Here is a 20,954-nt window from a genome sequence, read left to right on the forward strand (position 1 = left end):
GTGTTGGCTGATTCTAGTCACGGACATCCTCTGTGCTTCGCTTTTTGTGTGTCAGTAATACTCAGCTGACAAATTCCCTTGAATGAGTCTGTGTTATGGTATCCCTTTCTCTTTCTTTAGAACCACAGAAAAGCAGGTCCTTTCTTTTAGTGTGCATGCTTTCTAATGCCACCAGGACCTTTATATCAGTCCCCTGGCAGCAGTTAAAATGGCTATTTACCTGTTTAGACAAAAAAAAAGCGGCTTTGGGGTATTTCAGGTATTTATTTGCTCAAATTTCCTTGTAACATTTTCTGATTTCTTTATAGAGCTGTGTTGTTACTTGGATTCTGTCCTGGGTCCACTCCTTCTGAACTTTTTTTTACCCTGTTTCCAAATTCCTGTTTTTATCACTTACCTCTGAATTGATTTGAATCTTAACTTTTGGACACCTCCTCTTTAATGGAGGAGACCTAGCCTTTGAGTATGCTTTACTTGCACTTCTGGAATTTCAAGTAAGCAATTGCAGAGATGTTAGAAATAGACCTGATTTATTGCATCTGTGTATAGATTTAAGGGGGTTCCGTCATAGTCTATTGTTTTGTAAATTATCAAGTCTAGCTAAAGGAAAGCATAAAAAATACCTAGTGAAGCATATAGAAACAGAACTTTTTAAGGTTATAAGGAGGTAGCTTCTGATTTAAAACCATATTTTTGAAAAAGCCCACTAGGTGGCAGATTTTAAAATTTCAAGGGAATTTTTTTTTTTGTTGATCTCTTTTTCAAGCTCGTGGCTGTTGCTTTCATAAAGTCAAAAGGCTGGTCTGTATTTTAATGAGAAAAGTCATGTGCTTTCCCCTAAATATGTCTGATCTAAAAAGCATAAATGTCCTGGTTTTGGACAAACCATGACAATAGAATAAGAAATAATTATTTTATAGCTTAAATCATTCTTGATTATGGAGAAGAGGCTTTAATGAATTATTGACGGAGAAGAAACAATCTGGTTTATAGTCATAGCCAGATTATTCTGATGCTAGAGAACTTGAAATTATGAATCTAGAGAAAAAAACTGTTTAGATCCTGGTCTCAGCCATATTCTTCTATTTTATGCGAAGGCACAAAAATGCTTGTGTGGGTTTTTGAAACACGAGAATAAGTACTTAAATGACATATGAGGGAGATGTGAATGTCTTTAAAAAGCAGCACTGATATGGGTGGAACAGCAAGCATGGATTTGAGTGCTTAAAAGTAAAGATTTGATTAGGTGGTATTAGAGAAGATCATAATATTCATGGTGAGATGTTACGTTTGATGTCCAAAGGGCACACGTCATTACTGGATGCTGTCACAGTTTCATCTATACTTCATTTCCACCTTTATTTTTTGTCTTTTTAACTTTGGGTGCACTCTCTCATAAAAGTTGCAGCATAGAAACCCTTATCTGTCTGGTTCAGTATTTGTCTTCCTTTTTTTTCCTGTGGGCTTTTATCATCTCTTAGGCCACATTTTAGCACAGATACAGTAAATTATCTAATGCTTTATTTGCTGTTTAGTTATAATAACCCCTAATTAACCACTAGGTACTTGAGGACCTTTGCCTGTGTCAAGCAAAAAATCCCCAAAAAGTTAGGAACCAGTTGTTGCTTGCATGGTTTCCATGGTAGTGTGGATTAAAGACAGCATCTCTAAATTGCAGGCTGATTAAAAATATTTAAAAATCCCTCTGACATGCTTTTAAATCTTTTTAACTGTAGAGATTTACAAATTTTCCAGCTTTCCTCCTATACTCTTTTGCACACTTACAGAAAAACCTTTCCTCACTGATACAATTCATTTTTTACTGCATTGTGCAATGTCTTGTTGCTGCACTGTGCGTTTGTGGCCGGGAAGACCATAGGGGATCACAGGTCTTGGGGTCTAGACAGCTAATAAAGTTACCAGCACTAGAGGGGCAGGGGTGGGGTGAAGAGTGGGTGAGATGAATTGCCTAACATACGTGCCCTAGCTTCTCTACTGATGTCCTGCATGAGCAAAGTGAATGTAAATTGTAACAGAATTGAGAAGGGATTTAATGCTCAGTCGTGTCTGTCAGGGAGTTGGTGGGCAGACTCTGGTGTGGTTGGCAGCACAACATGCAACATTCTTGGAAAGCAGTGCGGGGTGGGGGCAGGGGCCCATTTTACAGATAGAGTTAAAGCCCTCTGGGTTAGCAACAGAACATTTGTCTAGTGTTTCGGGGAGCTGGAAAGCAGAACCAGTAAATGCTGCTTGCTCAGATCTGTTTGAGATGGTGGCATTCAGCACAAGGAGGGAAATGAGAACAAGAGCGCTGCATATCTCATCATGTGCCTATGGGTATTTATGAATGTGCAGCACACTTGTTGGCAGCTGTGCTCTTGGCAGCACATGCGCGTTCTGGGGTAGGAATCTGGCTTTTCCTGGCGTTAGAGGTAGGTGTGGGTGTGCAGATCTCTTTGCATTTGCTTAAGCCCTTGTGAAGCGGGAAGCTCCTGGCTGTAGGGGTGGCGGGAGTTATGTCTTTGCCATAAACGGGCCAGGCTTCCTGCCATGGGCAGGTTCTCACTTTCTGATCTGGCCACTCATTGAGACCTCTGAGACAGTTGCTGCTTCCTGCTCGGTCTTTTCTGCTTAAACTCTCCCAAGTGCTGTGCCCTTTACGTAGGTGTGTATCTCCTCCTGAGAGCTGGAACGGTGGCTTTGCTATATGTAGTGTGAAAGCATATAATTTTTTTGTAGTTTTGCTGTAGAATCACAAAATAGTTTTGGTTGGAAGGGACCTTTAGAGATCATCTAGTCCAAACCTCTGCAATGAGAAGGGACAGCTTCAACTAGATGAGGTTTCTCAGAGCCCTGTCCCACCTGACCTTGAATGTTGCCAGGGATGGGGCATCTACCACCTTCCTGGGCAACCTATGCCAGTGTTTCACCACCCTCATTGTGAAAAATTTCTTCCTTCTATCTTGTCTAAATCTACCCTCTTTTAGTTTAATACTATTATCCCTTGTCCTATCACTTCAGGCCCTGCTAAAAAGTTTGTCCCCTGTGCTTTAAACTATTTGCCACGTCTGACACAAAATGAAGTCTGTGCTGACTTCTTGGGTGAAAAATCTTGTCCAGTTCTTTAGAGTATGGACAAGTGGCTGATACATTGCCAGAAGTTGGATTTAATTTTTTAAACTGATTTACAGGTAATTACCTATTTTCTTTCTTTGTAGTTTTGCATGATGGGTCATTGCGGCCATTGCCTGTTGTGGCTTCATAAATACCTTTCTGTGTCAGGTCATGACAGTTCCGTGTGTTGCCTTACCTCCCTTCTGAGGATGAAGAGATTTCTGTGGGCTCAGCAAGTAAAAATAATTCAGTAGCTAGATACACTATTAAGCTTAATCACTGAAACATCTGAGTGGAAAGGTGCAAAACCAGAGAGTACATCAGCATCTTAGACATGGCAGACATCTCGTAGCAGGAACACAAGATTCCTGAAGCTCTCAGACTGCTGTAGAATGGAATTCTGTGGATTTTCTTTCATTGACTTTGGGTAAATACTGTAAAGCCTAAAGAAAGAAATTAAAAATAAAATGAAAATAGCTAGAATTCAGGAAGTAGACGTATGGCTATCTGTGGCTAGCATAGTGCCTTGAAAGGCTTTATCTAGCTTTCAGACGATTACATTAAGCTTGTTACTACCATATTATCTGATGTTCATCAGGTATAGGTGTAGGGTACATAAATTGCCAGGAGCATGATACATTGGTGTTCTAGATGTCGCTAAAAATCACAGAATCACAGAATCATTAAGGTTGGAAAAGACCTTCAAGATCATAAAGTACAACCGTTAACCCAACACCACCATGTCCCCATAACCATGTCCTGAAGTGCCACATCCACACGTTTTTTGAACGCTTCCAGTGATGGTGACTCCACGTCCCTGGGCAGCCTGTTCCAATGTCTGACCACTCTCTCGGTGAAGAAATTTTTCCTAATACCTAATCCAAACCTCCCCTGGCACAACTTGAGGCCATTTCCTCAAATCGTTGGCAGGCATGGGTTAAATATCAGGTTTAAATGAATACCACCCGAGAAAGGGCTTTTTGAGATCCTGAGTCTATCTACTGGCTTCATAAAAACCACATCTAACTTCCAGTGGGTAGGAGACCAGTTAATGGCTTGCTGAGAAATATGTAGATACATGTACCTTTAGCTAGGCCCTGAAGGCTTGGGTCAGTGTGGCAAGGGTAATTAAGAAGGATGGATACAGTAGAGGGAGAAGCAGGTCATGGAGATCCTGCTGAACGCCTTTAATCAAGTACTGTCATTGCGATACCTAAAATGCACAGAAGTGGAAAGAGCAGGGAGTTGTGGGGGCATTACAGAATTAAATCAGGCAGCTAGAATGGTGTGATGTGGGCTATTTTAAAATAGTTTTCCTAAGTGTGCCTCATGCTTACATGAGAACATATCAACATCCAGATGGGAAAATGTGATTGTCCTCCAGTTCCAACATCAAATAATAGAAAAGCAACACAAATCTTGACTACCTGCATGTTGTCATCAATATTCTGTTATCTGACCTCATGGGTAGCTATAAACTCAAGTACAGGAGTGTCGATAAAGAGCAGATCACCCCAGCCATGGGGAAGTAGCTCCTTCACCCACTCAGTTCCTGTAGAAGGAGCATAGCAAGACCTGGGGCATCAGCCAATCCTTAGGACAAGCTGTGGTTGGTAGGACAGTGTGATGCTGGCTGGCAGCGTCTTGCTTTCACGCGAAGCAGCCGCTCCTGGCACCAGGTGGCTTTCGGCAAGTAGGGGAGCTGCAGTGGCAGCCTCACATGGGAGTGCTGCCAAGCATCACCCATCTGGCGGCAAGCTGCTGTTGATCAGATATCACTGGGAGCTTTTGGCTTCGCTTGGAGCAAGTTCCCTGTCGTTGCTGCTCCGCTGTGGCTTGATAACAGAGATCTCACTGCTGATGTAGGCCAAGGTGGCTGCTTTAAGACAAAGCTGTTCTGAATTTGCACTCACCCAGGACAAGGAAACAAAACCGATCCTGCCTTAACAAAGGTGAGTTATTTGTTACTTTAGTGAGCTTGTTGCCCCAAGCAGGGTTTGTGGAAAAGGGTGTGGGATGGATAGTGTTGGACGGTATCAGCTGTCATTTTAGAACTTGGAGCATCCGGCTCTGGTTGTGTTTTACAGTTTTTACTGAGCTGGGTTTAAAAGCTAGGCTGACAAGGAGTGTGATGGGTGAAATTCATTCATGTGGTATATGCACTTGAAATGCTTTATGAATATACACAAACAGTCAGAGAAGAATCTGCAGCCAACATCTGAGGAAAGAAGCTGTTTCACAGAAAAGACTATTGCAGCCCTGGGAAAAATACAACTTTGGAAATGTGTCTGTAGTATGATGGAATGGTAACAATAGCATTTTGAAATGATGTATAGCGTCTCCACAAGCTGTGGGAATTCTTCATGATACGGAATGGGGGGAATAATTGGATTAGAGAGTAGTTGAAATAAGGAGAATTAGGGGGTTTAGCAACTTATCTTCACTTTTCAAAGGCTTTCTTGTAGATGCTCTTACAAAAAGGCTATTTAAGGAAACTTAATAAAGTGAAAACTTGTTTGAAAAAAAACCCACTAATAGATTAAGTAAAGGATTAATCATTTTGTTCTCAGCACAGCATTAATAGCACAGTGTCCCACTAATAGCTGTTGAAAACGGAGATCTAAAATTGCTTTCTACAGCAATACTGTGTAGTTTGCTGATGATTCGGGAGGGTTTTCAAGAGTAAATAAAATGTTGGCTGCAACTTAAAGCTGTTAAATACAAGCAAGTAGGCTTTGAGGAAAATTTGTTTGGCAGTTTCCATGCACTCGACTGACTGTAACCCCTACATCTAGTAGGTTTGTGGGTTCTGTCTGCCGTAAAATAGCGGATGGAAAGAACAGTCTTGACAAACTTCAGTGAAAAAGAGCTGTCAGTTTCATTTTGTGGTGCAGCATCAAGTTCATTAGACGAATCTTGAAGAAAGAAAAGAAAACCCAAACTTGAAATGCGAGAACGTTACACGGGAGAGGTAAGCGAAGTTTAAAATGCGCAAATACATACGCGTTTGTTGTGTTTTACAGAAAGAAAAAAAAAAGTGGGAGGTTATTAAGAGACAGTGGAACTTGGCCATTCTTGGTTTTTCTGTTTTTTAGTGTCAATGAACAGTGGCATTTCGGACACGAAAAAGACATCCGCGAGCACCCTCTAGAGGACGCTTACAAGGGATCCTTTTAAGGTTAGGACCTCCACCCTCACTGCTGGGCTCTCTCCCCTGGCCATCGTGCTAGAACTGTAAAGCGGCAAAACTCACGGGGGGCGGCCGGACCGGGCTTTCGGGGGTTTGTGTGCACGGACGAGGGGGGCGCGGTCGTCTCTATAAATAGATTTGTCTTCTTTATGTATAGATTCCCCTGTGCAGGTGGCACAGGGAAGGTCGCTTGCATCAAGAGCAAAGAGACGGCTCCCGCCGGGCGCGCAGCTCTGCCGCCTGTGGCCGCCCCAGGACGGCTCCCGCTGCCAGCGGGGAGAAGAAGGAGGAGAGGGAGGAGGAGCCGGCGGCTGCCGCGGGGGGAAGGGGCGGAAAGGTTTGGGATAAGGCAGGAGGAGGAGGAGCTGGAGCGGCAGGAAGGGTGTTTCCCTGCGCAGCTCCCAGTTGAAGTGACTCAGACAGGAAACTCCCCGCTAGGCGCGGACCAGGAGCGGAGCCGCCGGGCCGACGCGACCCTTGGTGGCCGGGCCGGGCCGGGCCGGGCCGGGCCAAGCGGAGCCCCCGGGAGGGCGGACAGACGAGCCCCTCCCGCCGCCGGGCCGCGCCGTTCCCGGCAGCCGGCGGCGAGAGGGTGAGCCGCGCTTCGCCGGGCCCGGGAGCGGCCTGCCCGCGGGGTGGGGGCCGTCCCGGCGGCGGCTGCTCCGGCTCCGACGCTTCGGGTGCGGCTTCGCCCGCTTCTCCCGGTCACAGACGCTCTGTCTGAGGCGCCGGGCGGTTCCGCGCCCCCTCCGCGCGCCTCGCTAGTGACCGCGAGCCCGGTACGCTTATTTTTGACTTATTTATTCCCTTCCCTCTTCTTCCCCCCCCCGCCCTCCCTGGCTCTGTTTTTCGAGCTCCCCCGGGCTGACCCCCCTCGGATGCGTCCCGCCGAGCTGCGGGGCCTCCCCGGGTGGAGGTGGCGGGGCCGCCGCTGCTCGGGCCCGGGGTGCGGGCCTCGCCTCGGAGGCGCGGCGGGCAGGCAGGTGGCCGTTCCCTCCGGCGGGGCCCGCCAGCGGGTGAAGCCTCAAGGGGGGGTTATCTAAAAGCCAATTTTAGTCTCTTCTTGTGGGTGTGGGGTCTGAACTGTGGTCTGTCTCGCGTAGCGTGTCTGTAGCACCGGGGTGGTGGGAGTTCCGCTTCCCACAGGCTGTCCGGGAGCAGGTTAGATGAGGGAAAAAATAAAAGTAAAAAGCCCTATGTAAATTCGTCCTGCTCTTCAGATGAAGGAGATGATCTAGTGGCTGCCTAAGGATGTAGAGTAGCTTCCTCTTGAGGAAATTTGGTTTTATCCGGTTAAAATAACCGTGCTGTCGTGAGAGCAGCAATGTAGTAGGGGCACGAAACTGCCCGGATGGGTGTCCTGGTACCCCATCCTTCTGCCTGCTTCTGACGAGCAAAGAGATGCAGACAGACATGCACTTCATCTGCGTGAGCATTCCTGTAATTCATCAGCAACTCTGCTAATCATCTTTGCCTTTCAGTGGGACTCTCGCTGCCTTGATCTTCATTCCTGCGTTGTTTGATGACAGGTTTGAGTAGCATTTGGGCATGTAAATGGTTGTTTGTGCCAGGGAGGCTGTTAGGAGGAAGTTGTCTTTGTGGGATGTAGCCAGTCTGCCTGGAGTGGTGCCTGGAGAGCACGCACTGGAGGGGGAGGAAAGCTGTCTGGAGGAACTTCTTCTTAATTAGAAGGTCATACCACGCTTTGCTGTAAATTGTGGGAAATGGAAAGCTTGGGCTAATGAGCGACTCCAGTCCTTATTGCATTCAGCTTACTTACTTGCCATAACTTTATTATAATAAATTTACTGAACACATATACATGCAGTGTTGCTGGTTAGTGTGTTTTTCACAGTGGAACTTCTAATAATACTGTAATGCAATTCTGCGATCTCTGGATTATGTTTATATTAATTGCACTTTTACTAAGTGTTTTATGCTCAGAGAAGGTATCTCTGAGCTATATGCTAGAAAATGCATTGCTAGTCCTTGCTTAAGTGTTCTGGTTCTTGGCTTTATTTAAGTCCTACTTTTACCTTGTAAAAACTTTTTTTTTTTTCATTTGTAAACAGAGTTTCTCTTGATTTAATGTAAAAGGCTCTTTAAGTGTTCCCAGACAACTGGTGTGTGAAGCCTGGCTGTTGTAGGCAGCCAGTGTCTCTGTAGTTGTAAGGGAGGTGGAGGAATTCGGAAACAGCCTGTACAGCATTGGGGTACAGCAGGAAGGCTTAGTCCTGGTATTGTCAAAGCTTGCTCAGCTTGTCCTCTAAGAAACATACAATATTCTTTCTTTGCAGCAGCTTAGATTTATTTTTTTAATTTACTTTTTTTTTGTAAAGGACGATGTGATTGATAGAATATCTCAATTGTGCTTTGTGGGTTTTGGATTGCTACACCTAATTTGTTATTTTGTGAACAAACCACTCAGAAGCTTAGAAAAATACCCTTCAATATCTTATACCACCACCCCCATCCCCCCCACCCCCCCCCGCACTGCTGAAGATGAGTAAGACTTTGGTTTGGTCAATTCCTGTCAAGGGTCATGATGAGGAGAGTAGAGTGGTGTTTGAAATGTGTTCAGCAGTGTTAACTTAAAACTTCTCACTTAATAGATATCATAGTATTTAAACCTAATTTTAAATTACATTTAGATGGAGCTGCATTTACATTTACATAGAGCTGAATTACATAAGTTGTTCTAAAAAACAAAACAAAAAAACCCGCTACGTTATAGGAAAGGGAATGTTCTGCAAACAATCCAGACTCCTCAGTTCTTAAATTCTGAATGTATGACTTAGAAAAGCTGGTAGACCTTTAGTGATGTGCCTGTAATATCCAAAGCATTCATTAACAAAATTCTTGTTTCTTCAGTTTGCTTTAGGTGGAAATTGGCCCCTGGCCTTGGACACACAAATTCTCTTGACCTATTACACAGACTTTAAAGTGTAATTAAATAATGACAGATATCTGTTCCAGCTGCATGTTTTGTGTTAGAAGTTTGTCTGATATACTCCTGAAGTTTTGGTTACTGCCTTGTTTATTCATTCTGCGAGAGGTGTGTCTTGGAAGGTGGCTTGTTCCCAAGGGTAGGTTTCACAATCTGGTCATAACTGTCTTCTCAGAATCATCTGATTTTTATTTTTTGTTTTGTTTCTCAAAGATTTCCAAGATACTCAGGTTGAGGGGGGAACTTCAGGGCAGTTCGATTTGAGCTGCCAAGCTGGAACAAAAAAATGGAACAAAAAATCCCCACAAAGTTCCTTTTCTTGGATTCAGTTTTATTCATCCTTTGGCCCAAAAGCTGATAGAATTGCTTGCCGTGCTATACAAGAGGAAATTGATTTTAGCATAATTTCCACATGTATTTATGTGTGCATCAAAACGGTTTCATTTTACAGTTGTTGCTCTACCTTCTCAGGGCAAGTTCTTCATGTGGTTCCTTCGCTGTACCAACAAGTAAAGTAAACTTTAATATCGGGCGGTGTGTTGTACCATAGTGAATCAGAAGTTGGCCATATGATTGACTTCGCTTCTCTTGAAATGGTGGCAGTGCGAGTTTCTGAATGTTTATTGTTTATATGTTTTAAAATAGCTGTAGTTACCATGGCAAGCCCCAACTTAATAACCAATTACTCTTGAACCAAGTTAAGTGCTTGTTTACCTAGGGATGCTGCAGGAGCTTGACACCAGCCAAGCGTGGATGGCCAGTGAAGTGGTTCGGGTGGATCCATCCCGGCACTTGGGAATGTGGTTCCTTTGAACAGCCCTGAGCTTCCATTTGGACATGCTCTCACTTGGATCACACAGGCTTGTGAGGGAGTAGTAAATATAACAGGTCTGGAAACTATTGATATTTAGAACATGTACCTTGTAACAAGTGGCCTCTGGCAGACCTTATTCTTGCCAGGCATTTTGTTAGTTTTTGGCTACGTTGTTATTTGAATACATAACAAATGAAAGCCACCTATATTTGTCCTTTGTTGTGTGTGCAGATCTGACACAGTAACCTGAAAGAAGGACATTTCAACATTGTGAAATACGGTTGAATACCTACAAAAACTTACCGAGAACTTAGTAATGGTACTTATATTTTAAGCTACAGACATCAGTTTAGGATGATTCTTTACCATACATCTGCCCTTAGAAGCTGATGTTTGTAGGGCTCAGGGGTGTGCTTTGCTGTGTAATACTGATAACTCAGAGTGTGTATTGATTTTCTTGGTTGGAGTATAATTCCATTAATCCACGTCACCTCTTTCTAGTGGTAAAATTAATGTATGATGCATTGATGAGACTTACTACAGGAAAGCAGAGGGTGCGAAATAGCAGATAATCTTTCTATCTCTTGGCACCAAAAATGTTGTAACTTATCTTTTGGGTAGCTCCTTATCTGTTGTAAACACACTGGCAAAAAAACCTGAAGCTTGTTTCCTTCACAGGACTTAAAAGATTTTCTCTGTGACAGTATGCACTGTTTGCTCTCTACCTCTATTATGTCTATAAATATACATGCATTTATAAATGTGTGCATTGTGGAGAAAATCCTGCCTTCAGACAGTTCAGTGTGTTTTGGGAAAAGTGGCAGTCTTGGACTTCTAACTCTAAAAAGTAGGGTCGTGGTAAAGGTGGATACTGGCACGAATAGTTGTCAGGCATTTGCCACCTCAGTAGAAGACTCCCTCCCCTCTGCTTGCTGTCCTGCTGACCGTCAGCCTGTCTAGAGAAAGACCATTGTGGGAGAGGTGATTTAGGGTTGTGGGCAGCAGAGTGGAGAGCAGATCTGGCTGGGGGTGCTGGGAGGGAGCCCAGCTCTCCAAGCCTTCGTGGCTGGGAGGTGGTGCTCCCTGCTCCCAGGGATAGCTAGGAGCAGCACTTGTGCCCTGCTGCCATATCCTTTCCCCACATCTTCTGTAGCTGTTTCATTCTGCCAGACCTCTGCTCCTGCTGGCAGGCACCCCAGTGGGGCATCAGTCTCATGAGGCGCTGAGCTCGAGGAGGGCTCTCAGGGTGGAAATCCCTTCATAGCTAAATGAGCTGCTTGCTGGGTGCTCCCTGTGTGGGGCTTAGCCAGCTGTGGTCTGCCAGGTGTGGATTTGCAACCCTCCAAGTCGTGCTGTGAGGTCCCGGTTAAACTCTTCTCGATAATCAGAGAGAAGCGAAGGTGAACATGGTGGTCCTTCAGTTGAGTGGTTGCTCTGTGGTTCTGCATGTATGTTGCCGGGACAGGTGCCCTGGCATAGGCACAGCCTAAAGTGAATATTCCCCACGAGAGGGGAGGTTCTACCTGCTAGCTTTCATACAGCTTTTCTTATTTCTAGTAATTGGGTAACCTGGGAGAAGCTGATGCTTCTGTTCTTGCTTTCATTAGAGGTATGTGCCAGGGCAGCAGCCTGTGGTGCTCTCCTTTCCCTGGTTCCTGAGCACTCCTGGCTTACAAAGCAGGTACTCCTGGAGCGAAATTGCAGGATTTCTCCGTGCTTGGACCAGATGCTGGGAGATTTCCTCAGTTTAATGGGGTATCTTTCATCAAACCTCTTACAGGGCTAGTTTCTGCAGGTCTGCTTTTCAGGGTGTGGTTTTTTTTTTTTTTTGGTCAGGAGGTAGTAGAATGACCAAGCAACTTCTTAAAGCCAAGAATTACTCATTTGGAGCAAAAATGCCATTCCCCCTTCCCCCAATAAAAAGCATCTTAAGACTTCAGACAGTGTGTAGACTTATGCTTACTAGATGACACTCTCTACAGATGATGAACTGGGTTAAGTCTCAGTAATGTTCTTATGAATGAATGCAATATTAAGTAAAAGAAAAAAAACCTAAATGGTGCTTTTGGTTTTAGAAGGAAATACTCAGATTTCAAAACCAGTACTGTGGTTTTTGTGTTAGGACATGAGTCTCAAGAATTGACATGCTAAGAAGTGATTCCAGCTGTGTAAATCGTACAGGAAGCTTTTGGAGGTGCTTGTATTATGCACTACAGGTTATAAAAGAGATTTATTTCCAGGTTTTAGATTAAAAATATGGTAGTCTGCATGTCACTTTAAAATACTTTAATTCTGATAGGGACACGGGCAGTTTGTTGGAAGGAAATAAAACTGCTATAGACCTGAATTTGATTTATAGTCTTCTTTCAGTGTAGCTCTAATAACTTTAAGTGGGATCCCTGACATATGTTAAATCAATAAGGAGAGTACACTGAATGATATATTCTGAATGTAAAGTTCAGGTCAACTGTCATGACAAATTGCTCAAGACAGATGTGGATGCTTATCGGGTAATATCAGAAGTAAAGATTTTGGTGAATTTTCACTGAAACTGCATATTTTCATGTATTGTATAAAATGTTACAGATGATGAGCTCTTTTAGAGCAAAAAGAAAGCTTAAGAAACTAAAAGCTATTTGTTTATTTCAGTTTTCTCTTCCACCCTGTCCTGTAGTATTTCCTTAATCTTTTAAGAGAACTATTACATTACAATTTGCTTCTTGTTTGATTCACCACCTCTTCCCTGAAATGCACGTAGTAGTACTTTTTTTTAACAGCCTCTAAAGCCTGTTTTTTTAAAATACTGTAATTTTGCAAAATTGTACATTATTCCTGTACTGTGTTGGACAGTAAGTAATAAGCTACTTTTAAGCATGAACAGTACAAATTTGCCTAAAATATCTTTTAACTTATTTATCAGATAAAGCAATGTAATTTTTTTTTTGCTTAAATGAAAGTTGAGAGTTGTATTGTTAATTTACTAACTACTTACAGACAGAGGGAAGGAGTGGGAATGACAGCGCACAGCCTCTGTTTTAAAGAGTCATTTTTATTGAAGCCTTTGTTCGCTTTTTAAACTTAAAATAATGCAGTGCCAAAGCCAGAGCTTCAGCTGCAGATTTGCGTTGAAAAAAAAAAACCCCGCCGGATATTATTAATGCCTGTCATGCCATCAGGGAGCATATGCTGTAAGACAGAGCTGGATGCGTAATGCGGAGGCACTGCGGAAGTGGGGCTTGGGGGGCTGCCCCTACCCGGGCAGCTGCCCTCAGGAGTGCTGTCGCGGGTGGCCTCCCCGCAAGCAGGGGCTGCTGCTGGGTGGGCTCCACTGAGAAGCGATAAGGCCAACGCTGGAGCAGCCATGTCTGGAACCGGGCTGGGGAAGAGGGTGCTCTCCCCACCTCCCCTGAGGAAACAATGTTTTCTTATTTATTTCTCCCCAGTCTTGTGAAAAGAAATTACAGTTCAGGAACTCACATGCTTAAATAAACAGTTTGTCTAAGGCTGAGGGGTTGCTTAGCTTGAAATCTAAAGACACCAGACTCTTGTCTTTCTCTTGATCTTTGTGGCTCATCTCCCTCACCTGTAATGTGATGGACTGGTGCTCAGCCCACCATCCACTGCTCCTTCAGTGCAGGCACACAGGTGTGCCCTTTTTGGTTCAAGTCCCTTCGCACCAAATACAAAGGACAACCAGCCAAACCCATGTTGAACAGGCATGAGCAATCTGTGATGGTAGCCTTTCTGCAGGATGAAAGGTGCTTTGCCTGAGCAGTGCCAGGCTAATTCCATGTGCCCATTGCTTTCTCCTCTTTCTGGGGTGGTTATTGCTCTTGCTGCTTCCTTCCTCGTTCTTTACAGAATCCTTATGCTGGGAGTCTTTGCTCAGAAATGAGAGATCTTTTCACAACTGCTGAATATGCCACAAGCGCTGTGCTTCAGTGCTTAGCTTCTCTGCTAAACTTTAGTCTTGCCCAAAGCAATGCCACGCAACATTGCTTCCTAACACACCCATGCAGCAGCAGGAAGAATCGGAACCAGAAATGTGGAAGAAATGCCTGTTGAGGACAGCTGCAGGAGATCACAGCAGCAGCATGGCAAAATGGCTAAAGCAGCAAAACAAGAAGATTGAACAACAGGGGAGGAGTGAAATGGGTGAGAGGACATGAGAGAACATGGAAAAGAGAAGGGGAGGGAGTTAGTCAAGAAGCAATAGGAAGAAAGAGCTGGAAGCTGAAGGACAAGCAAAATGTAAGTTGCAGTTGGTGCAACTCAAAGATGTAATATGAGGGATTATTAAAGGGGTGAGGCAAATAAGGGTAGCAAAAGGGCAGCTGTTTATCTCATCACACCTAGCCTAGAATGAGACAACAGATAAATCTTTAACTTCATTCTAGCCCAAAGAGAGGCCAAATATTACAGAATGTTTTTTAATATGTATGTACGTTTAGGATTAATACTTTTTTTTTCCATGTTCACTCAGAACTCACTCAGCTTTGTAAGAATTAATTAGTAAACCAGCACAAGCACCCTCAGCCATCTAGCCCCCCCTCCCCCCAACAGCAGACTTTATATTGGCCACTTGTGTCTTGGGCTTCAGACTTAGGTACACAGATAAAACAAACTAAGCAAAACCCCTCTGTGAATTCTTGTAGCACAAGTGCTGTTGCAGAGGGGGTTGCGTGCTGCAGACCAAGCTGCAGTGACAGGCCCTCCCTCCTTGTTCACATGCATGGGTTGCCTTTGGAGCAAACTTTATGGAGTTAGACTTCTCCCATATCATCATGGATATAGTCCATCATCCATCAATAATGGATTCTCAAATAAAACAAGTGGGCATGTGCAGAGTTGGTTACCCATTTTTGAAGCATGTGCATTGCACTGCGCTTGAGATTTCTGCAAGGGGATAGCACTTGACCCTATGTTTTGTTATCAGGAAGTTGCATCTGTCTCCGAAGCTTCAAGATGTGGAATGATACTGCAGATGCACAGTACTAGCCAGGCTGCCTATCAAAATACCCGGTGATGACTTGCTGCATTGTCCACTGCAGGTGCTGCTGCTGTAGTATTAGTAGGTGCTCATCCATGTGCTATGGCTGGCTGCTAACAGAGCAGGAAAAGATAAGCCCATTCTTGTGCTAACTTGCTGGGAAGAACATAGTGACTCCAGCCTTGTGCTGTGATGTGGGAGTGCTAGGGTTACATGATGTTCTCTAATTGTGGGAGAGTTTTCTTACTGACCCTTTAAAAGGGAGTGGCTAGTAGACCTGCATCTGGTGGCAGGCATCGAGAAGATGGTTCTGTCCTACAGTGGCCCACCAGTCTTGATGTAGGCTTTGTCCAAAGAGCCTGAGAGTTCCCATTCATAACTTCTTGTGATGAAAGAGTTTCAGGCCTTCCTGTCATTGGAAATGTGCTTGAATTTGTCCAAGGCATTGGAAGGGAACGCCTATAGTTACTTGACAGGAGTGACCGATTGTCATCTGAGTGCTGGTAGTCAGTGTGTCAGCGAGCCATTTCAGCTACATGACAGCATTGTTAGCAGCGGTGTCCTCCTGACCTTGATTATCTTGTGGGAGGGAGGAACAGTATTGACTCATGAAAGCGTGGCTTTTAGGTTGCATTAATGGTGCTGCCATTGTTGCCAGTGGTTGCTTATACTGAAGTATCTGACATGGCACAGAATTTGGTTTTCGGGGTGATAAGAGCCACGCCGCCTTGCAGGAGTCTAATACTAAATTAATTGTTCCCATTATGTGGCCAATCTTTTGGGACTTGCTATGGTGCTGGGATGGGATGATTCAGTGCTGGAATTTTTGTTTTCTCTTTTGCACCTGTTGAGCCTTTTTTTATTCCAATCACAGATGTATTTTTGAAAGCTTAACAGTATGTCAGATCTGTTGCACAAAGGACTGTCAGCTGCTCTTTGCTTTCTTCTGTCTTTTACTTTAATAAGGCAGGCCAGTAAATGATGTGAAAAGCATTCTATTTTGCTTCTTTAGCTTATGCAAATCTGTTGCTTAGGAACAAAGAGGAGCTCCAGTCCCGAAAGGAACATCTTACGCTGATCCCCTTGGCAAAAAGGCAGATTGTGCTGCCCAGAGCACAGAAAAAGAGCATTCAAAGGGAAAAAATCCAACGCATTGCTGTTCTGTGAAGTACTTTAGTCTGTTAAAATGTTTTCTGCTCAGTTTGAATTGATAGGTATGTAGTTGAACAGCTGAGGCTTTTGAAGTTTAATTAAAATAGAACTAAAAGGGAATTTTTGAGAGAGATCTTGGAGGTTTAAAAGAAAAGTGAATATTGTAGTAATTGCTGGGCTATTCTTAAAAGAGAAAATCTATTCCTTTTCCTACCTCTTCCCTTCACAAGGGCCTTTTGTGATCAGTCTTGCTGTTTAACTTGAGTAGGAACATTACACAGAATATTGAATCATTTTCTTCATAGAGAAATGATTTAATTGATTTTCTGCAAGCCTAGCACAGAAGAATGACGCAATGGAGCAGAAGAAACCTGAAAATGTTGTGTTGCTAGAGGGATAAAACTTAACTGCTGCTGCTATGTAGATTAAGCCTGTTCCTGTGGGATTGCTGTCATTAGCTCCCATGGAGTTCACTGAGATGGGTCCCATAGACCTGGGTTCAGCAGGCCATTCAATCATCTTTTAAAATTTTTCTCTAGTTTAATTTCTCTCTTCCTGTGCATGGACTGTGGAATGCCATTGTTCCTCCTTTTTGAAGCGTATGCTTCTCTTCTCCCCTTTAACATAGAATTTTCCTGATTTTCAACATGATATGCTGCCCTGTAAAGTTGGGTAAGCTTTGCTTTCTTTGTTTATTTATGCCTGTTTTGAAAAGACAAAATGTATCATGTGGATACATAGTTCAATTCATGGATTGCATGGTAATTGTAATCTTCAGTATCCATGCCAGGCTCGAGATTTTGTTTTAATTTAAGATTAAAAGATGCTTTTGCAGATTTAGGAAAGGAAGAGAGGCAATGTCAAAGGAAGTGCTGTTTAAAGTGCAGACAAACTTCCTCTTTGTCTTATTTTGAGCCTGGGAATATGTACAAGCACTTGGAGATCAAATGCATCTACTTAAAAGCAAAATGAAAAAACGTGTCCCATGGACTGCAAAAAGGCATGGGGCATCCATTCCCAACACCTGTTTTCAGTCAAATGAAACAGTGTTCTCATCTGCATCATAAAATATTCTAAAATTTTTTGTAATACAGCAATTTTTTATTAGTTGTTTAGACCCCACCTTAACTATCTCACTCTTTGGCATGATCCTTCTCCATTTTTTGGATAAAAAATAATTTTTTCCACTTACAAATTTCAATGTTTGAGATCTTTTTGGGTTACGTGGAACGTGGTTTTACCAAAACCAGTTCCCTGAATGTCCCCAAACACCCCTGCTTTCTTGGGCTGTACTCTCTGGCTAATATTTGTATTTGTTTTATTGCTGTTGAATATATGCTAGTTTCAAGAGTTTATATTGTGCTGAGTGCAGCTGTGGCCCGTTCCGTAGGAGGTGGTGTGTGCTGCAGCATCTCTTCTTGCCCTGCTTTTGCAATTACACGAGCACGTCCCTGAGTGTACTGTGGTAACTTCTCCTGCAGTGGAGAAGGAGAGAGAAACTGTGCTGGAGCGGGTCAGGCTTTGCTGATCCAGCTCAGAGTGTGGCACATGGCCCCTGGCTTGCAGCTGCAACCCGAAACTGCTGATCCAGCCTTTTGTGACCCCAGGGCCCCAACCTCTCCTCTCGAGCAGTGGGAACTTGCTCTGCAGTTATGGTGGCTATAGGATATGTTTTTCCTGAACTGTTTCAGGCTGTTTGAAGTGTAACTATCTGCATTTTGAATGGATTCACGCTTCTTTTAAACTTCAAGTTTTCTTGGAGCTCATGGTTAAATGACTGAAAATACAAGCTTTGGAGAATTTCTTAATTTTGCTTTTTGAGATGTGTATTTACGATACTGGTGTCCAAGAACGGTGAGGTAAATGAGTCTCTGTGGTCTGACTTGTATGGTTTGTAAAAATGAAGAGTTTATGGTAATTTCAGTGCTCACCCCTCTCTTTTGTATCTGAATGGTGACTTTGTTTTACGCTCTGTTCCTGGAAAAGCACTTGCACTCTTGCGTTTCCCTCTGCGCCCTGTTGCTTTTCATAAGTTGCAGTGGGAGGTGAGCCAGTGCTGCCACTTCTCCGACTCTTCTCACTCTGAGATTCACGTGGCTCAACTCTTTGCCCATTTATCTCTTCCCACCTGCCTGGCCAAGTGCAGCCAGAGGTGTGTGTGTTTAGGCCAGGGAGGGAAGGGGTCTGTCAAAAGAGAAAGCAGCGGTAGGTGGGACAGGACCTCAGGAGAGCTGTTGCTGCTGCGGGGACAGGCTAGGCAGCTGGTGGTTCGTGCAGGAGCAGATGGGACAATGCCTCATTCTTCAGTGCTCATTTTCAGAGTCCATCCAAACAGTGGGATGAATGAGTGGAGGGAAGTTCTTTCATCCATCCCTTTTTCATCTACTACTACTAGCTTGCTGCAGCCCTTCATGCCAGGGCATCTTGAGGACCCACCTGAACCCAGGTGCACAGAGACACTTGTTTTACTCTCAGTCTGTTGGGGACATGCTGGCAATTCAGCTGAAGCTAAGCTGAAGAAAGTGCAGATCCTTTATGTCATTGTCTCTTTCATACTTTTTTTTTTTTAATTGGAGGTTAATCATAAAAGGAAATCACTGTCCATGAAGAGCTGAGCTGTTGCCTAAATGAGATGAGCCTTTGCTTACCTTACCAGCTCGAGTGTCCTGGGCAGTGAGGTTGGCTGCTGTGCCTCCATGCATGATACCGGTGCTGGGGAGAGGTTCCCTGTCTGTGGCATTGCCTGCTCACTCCTTAAGATCTTTCCCTTGCTGTGACATCAGCTAAACCCTTCCTTCATTTTCCATGGAAGTTATTATTGATTATCTCTGGATCTTGTCTAACACAGCCATAGAATTTAATCTGATAACTTTGGCTAAGAGCTTTATTTTTCATCCGTAAGTAGGTATCATCAAACCCAGTTATTTCAGGTTGACCTTTTTATGCTGAGAATTGATGTCTTTTTAAAGCTCAGCTGGATAGATTCTTAAGGCCATTAGAGGCCGTTTCTGGGGAAGTCTTGGCCAAGTGATTGTGGCAGAGGCTAAAGAGGAACTGTGTGGTGATTTCTGCATTTATAACAAGGTCTCAAAAAGCCTACAGTTACCTAAGTTCATTTGCTTTACCCATATTAATCTTTTTTTTTTTCTAAACTTGGTTGCTAGCTGCAAGTTACATCTGTTGGATTGTGTGTGCCGTTGCTGAACACATATAAGAACTATCTCCTATCATCAAGCATCATTTTCCTGTTTTAGCTATTTATAGACCGAGTGCCTGCGTTGTCTTTTGATCTTATCTTTGGTAGATAATCTGACATGCTTAACTCTGTCACTGGAAGAAATCTTAAAAAAGCTAAAAACTTAAAAGTTTTTTTTTTTTCTCCTAACTACTTAGCTCCCTAGAATTTGGAGGAATTTTTCCTACCTTTGAGGTCGAGAGCTGAATAGTGTTACAGCAGTCCTCTCTCACAGTGATTCTGAAGTTAATGCTCTTTACTCTCTCCTTTCTCAGTCCTTACCGTCTGGTTTTTAATTATTTCTTTTGGTCACTTTTTTTTTTTGTCCAAAAGACTTTCCCCATAATTTGCTCCTGTTCGTATTTTTTTCCCAAATAGTCTGAAGCCTCAGGGGGCCTAAAAGAACAAGGCTGAGAGATGCATGCTGGGTGTTTTCTGATATGCTTGGAATTAAGAATATGGATCTTTTGCAAAGACTTTGACGTAATTCTCTAAGGATGGAGGTATGGAAATGGTGTGCCTACTAGGATTGACAGTCATCTCCTCTAAATGCCAAAGCAATGTTTTGAGTAGGGCACTGCTTACCGTGCAGTTGCATGGCTAAGAACAACAGTATAGAATTAAGACATTTTAAAAAAGATTGGCAAATCTTTTGTCTGAATATGTTTCAATAATAATCCCGCTCTGAAGTTAAATCAAAATGTAAACAACGCTAAAGGAGCTTCAAGGTCTGGTCCCTTTTTTGGTTTCTTTTTTCTTGTGAACAGAATGTGATGGAGGCAGCTCAGTGAGCTTCTCCACAGCACAAGCTCTTCTGAGCAGGTCAAGCCCACCTGGTGCTCATCTCCTTCAGAACTGAAGAAAGAGTATCTGCATTTAAGCTGGTCAGTGGCCTTGCACTAATATACCCAAAGTTTCCCTAAAAAGCCCTGTGACTGGTACCTCTGATCCTTGGACACGGTGGGACTTGGCACTCCAAGGCAGAAGTTTGTCTGTGCAGGAGACTGATTTTCTTGCTTTGAAATCCAGAAAAAGGAGCTGAGAATTGGCACAGACGGTGCTGTCTCCTGCTCAGAAAGCTGGATCTGCTCATCAAATGCCAAAATTTAGCAAAACAGCTTGCTGGCATACGTGATCCTCTCTCCTGGAGGGAGGATGTCAGGTAATTAATGGTTTTTAATTCAGCTGTGTATGTCCAGGAAAACGTGTTCTTGGAGTGCATTTTGACTTTTGTGCTGTAATGATGGGTCATGATACAAAGATAACAAAAAGAAAAAGACGATTATTTTGGAAGTAATTCTGACACATCTTCTACCTGAGAAAATCTGTCCTGGAAAATCTCAGATAGGTACAAAGCGGAAAACACAACATTGTAGGAATTTAGTAAGAAAGTAATTCTCACAGCTTGGGTAAATTTACTAATATAACATAATTTACTAATATAACATAATTATCAGTATGACGACAGTGTTTTAATCTGTTCTCATTTAGGTAAACTCCTAATCAGATGTT

The sequence above is a fragment of the Phaethon aethereus genome (assembly GCF_964289735.1).
Source record: "Phaethon aethereus genome assembly, chromosome: 1".
NCBI classification, from domain to species: Eukaryota; Metazoa; Chordata; class Aves; order Phaethontiformes; family Phaethontidae; genus Phaethon; species Phaethon aethereus.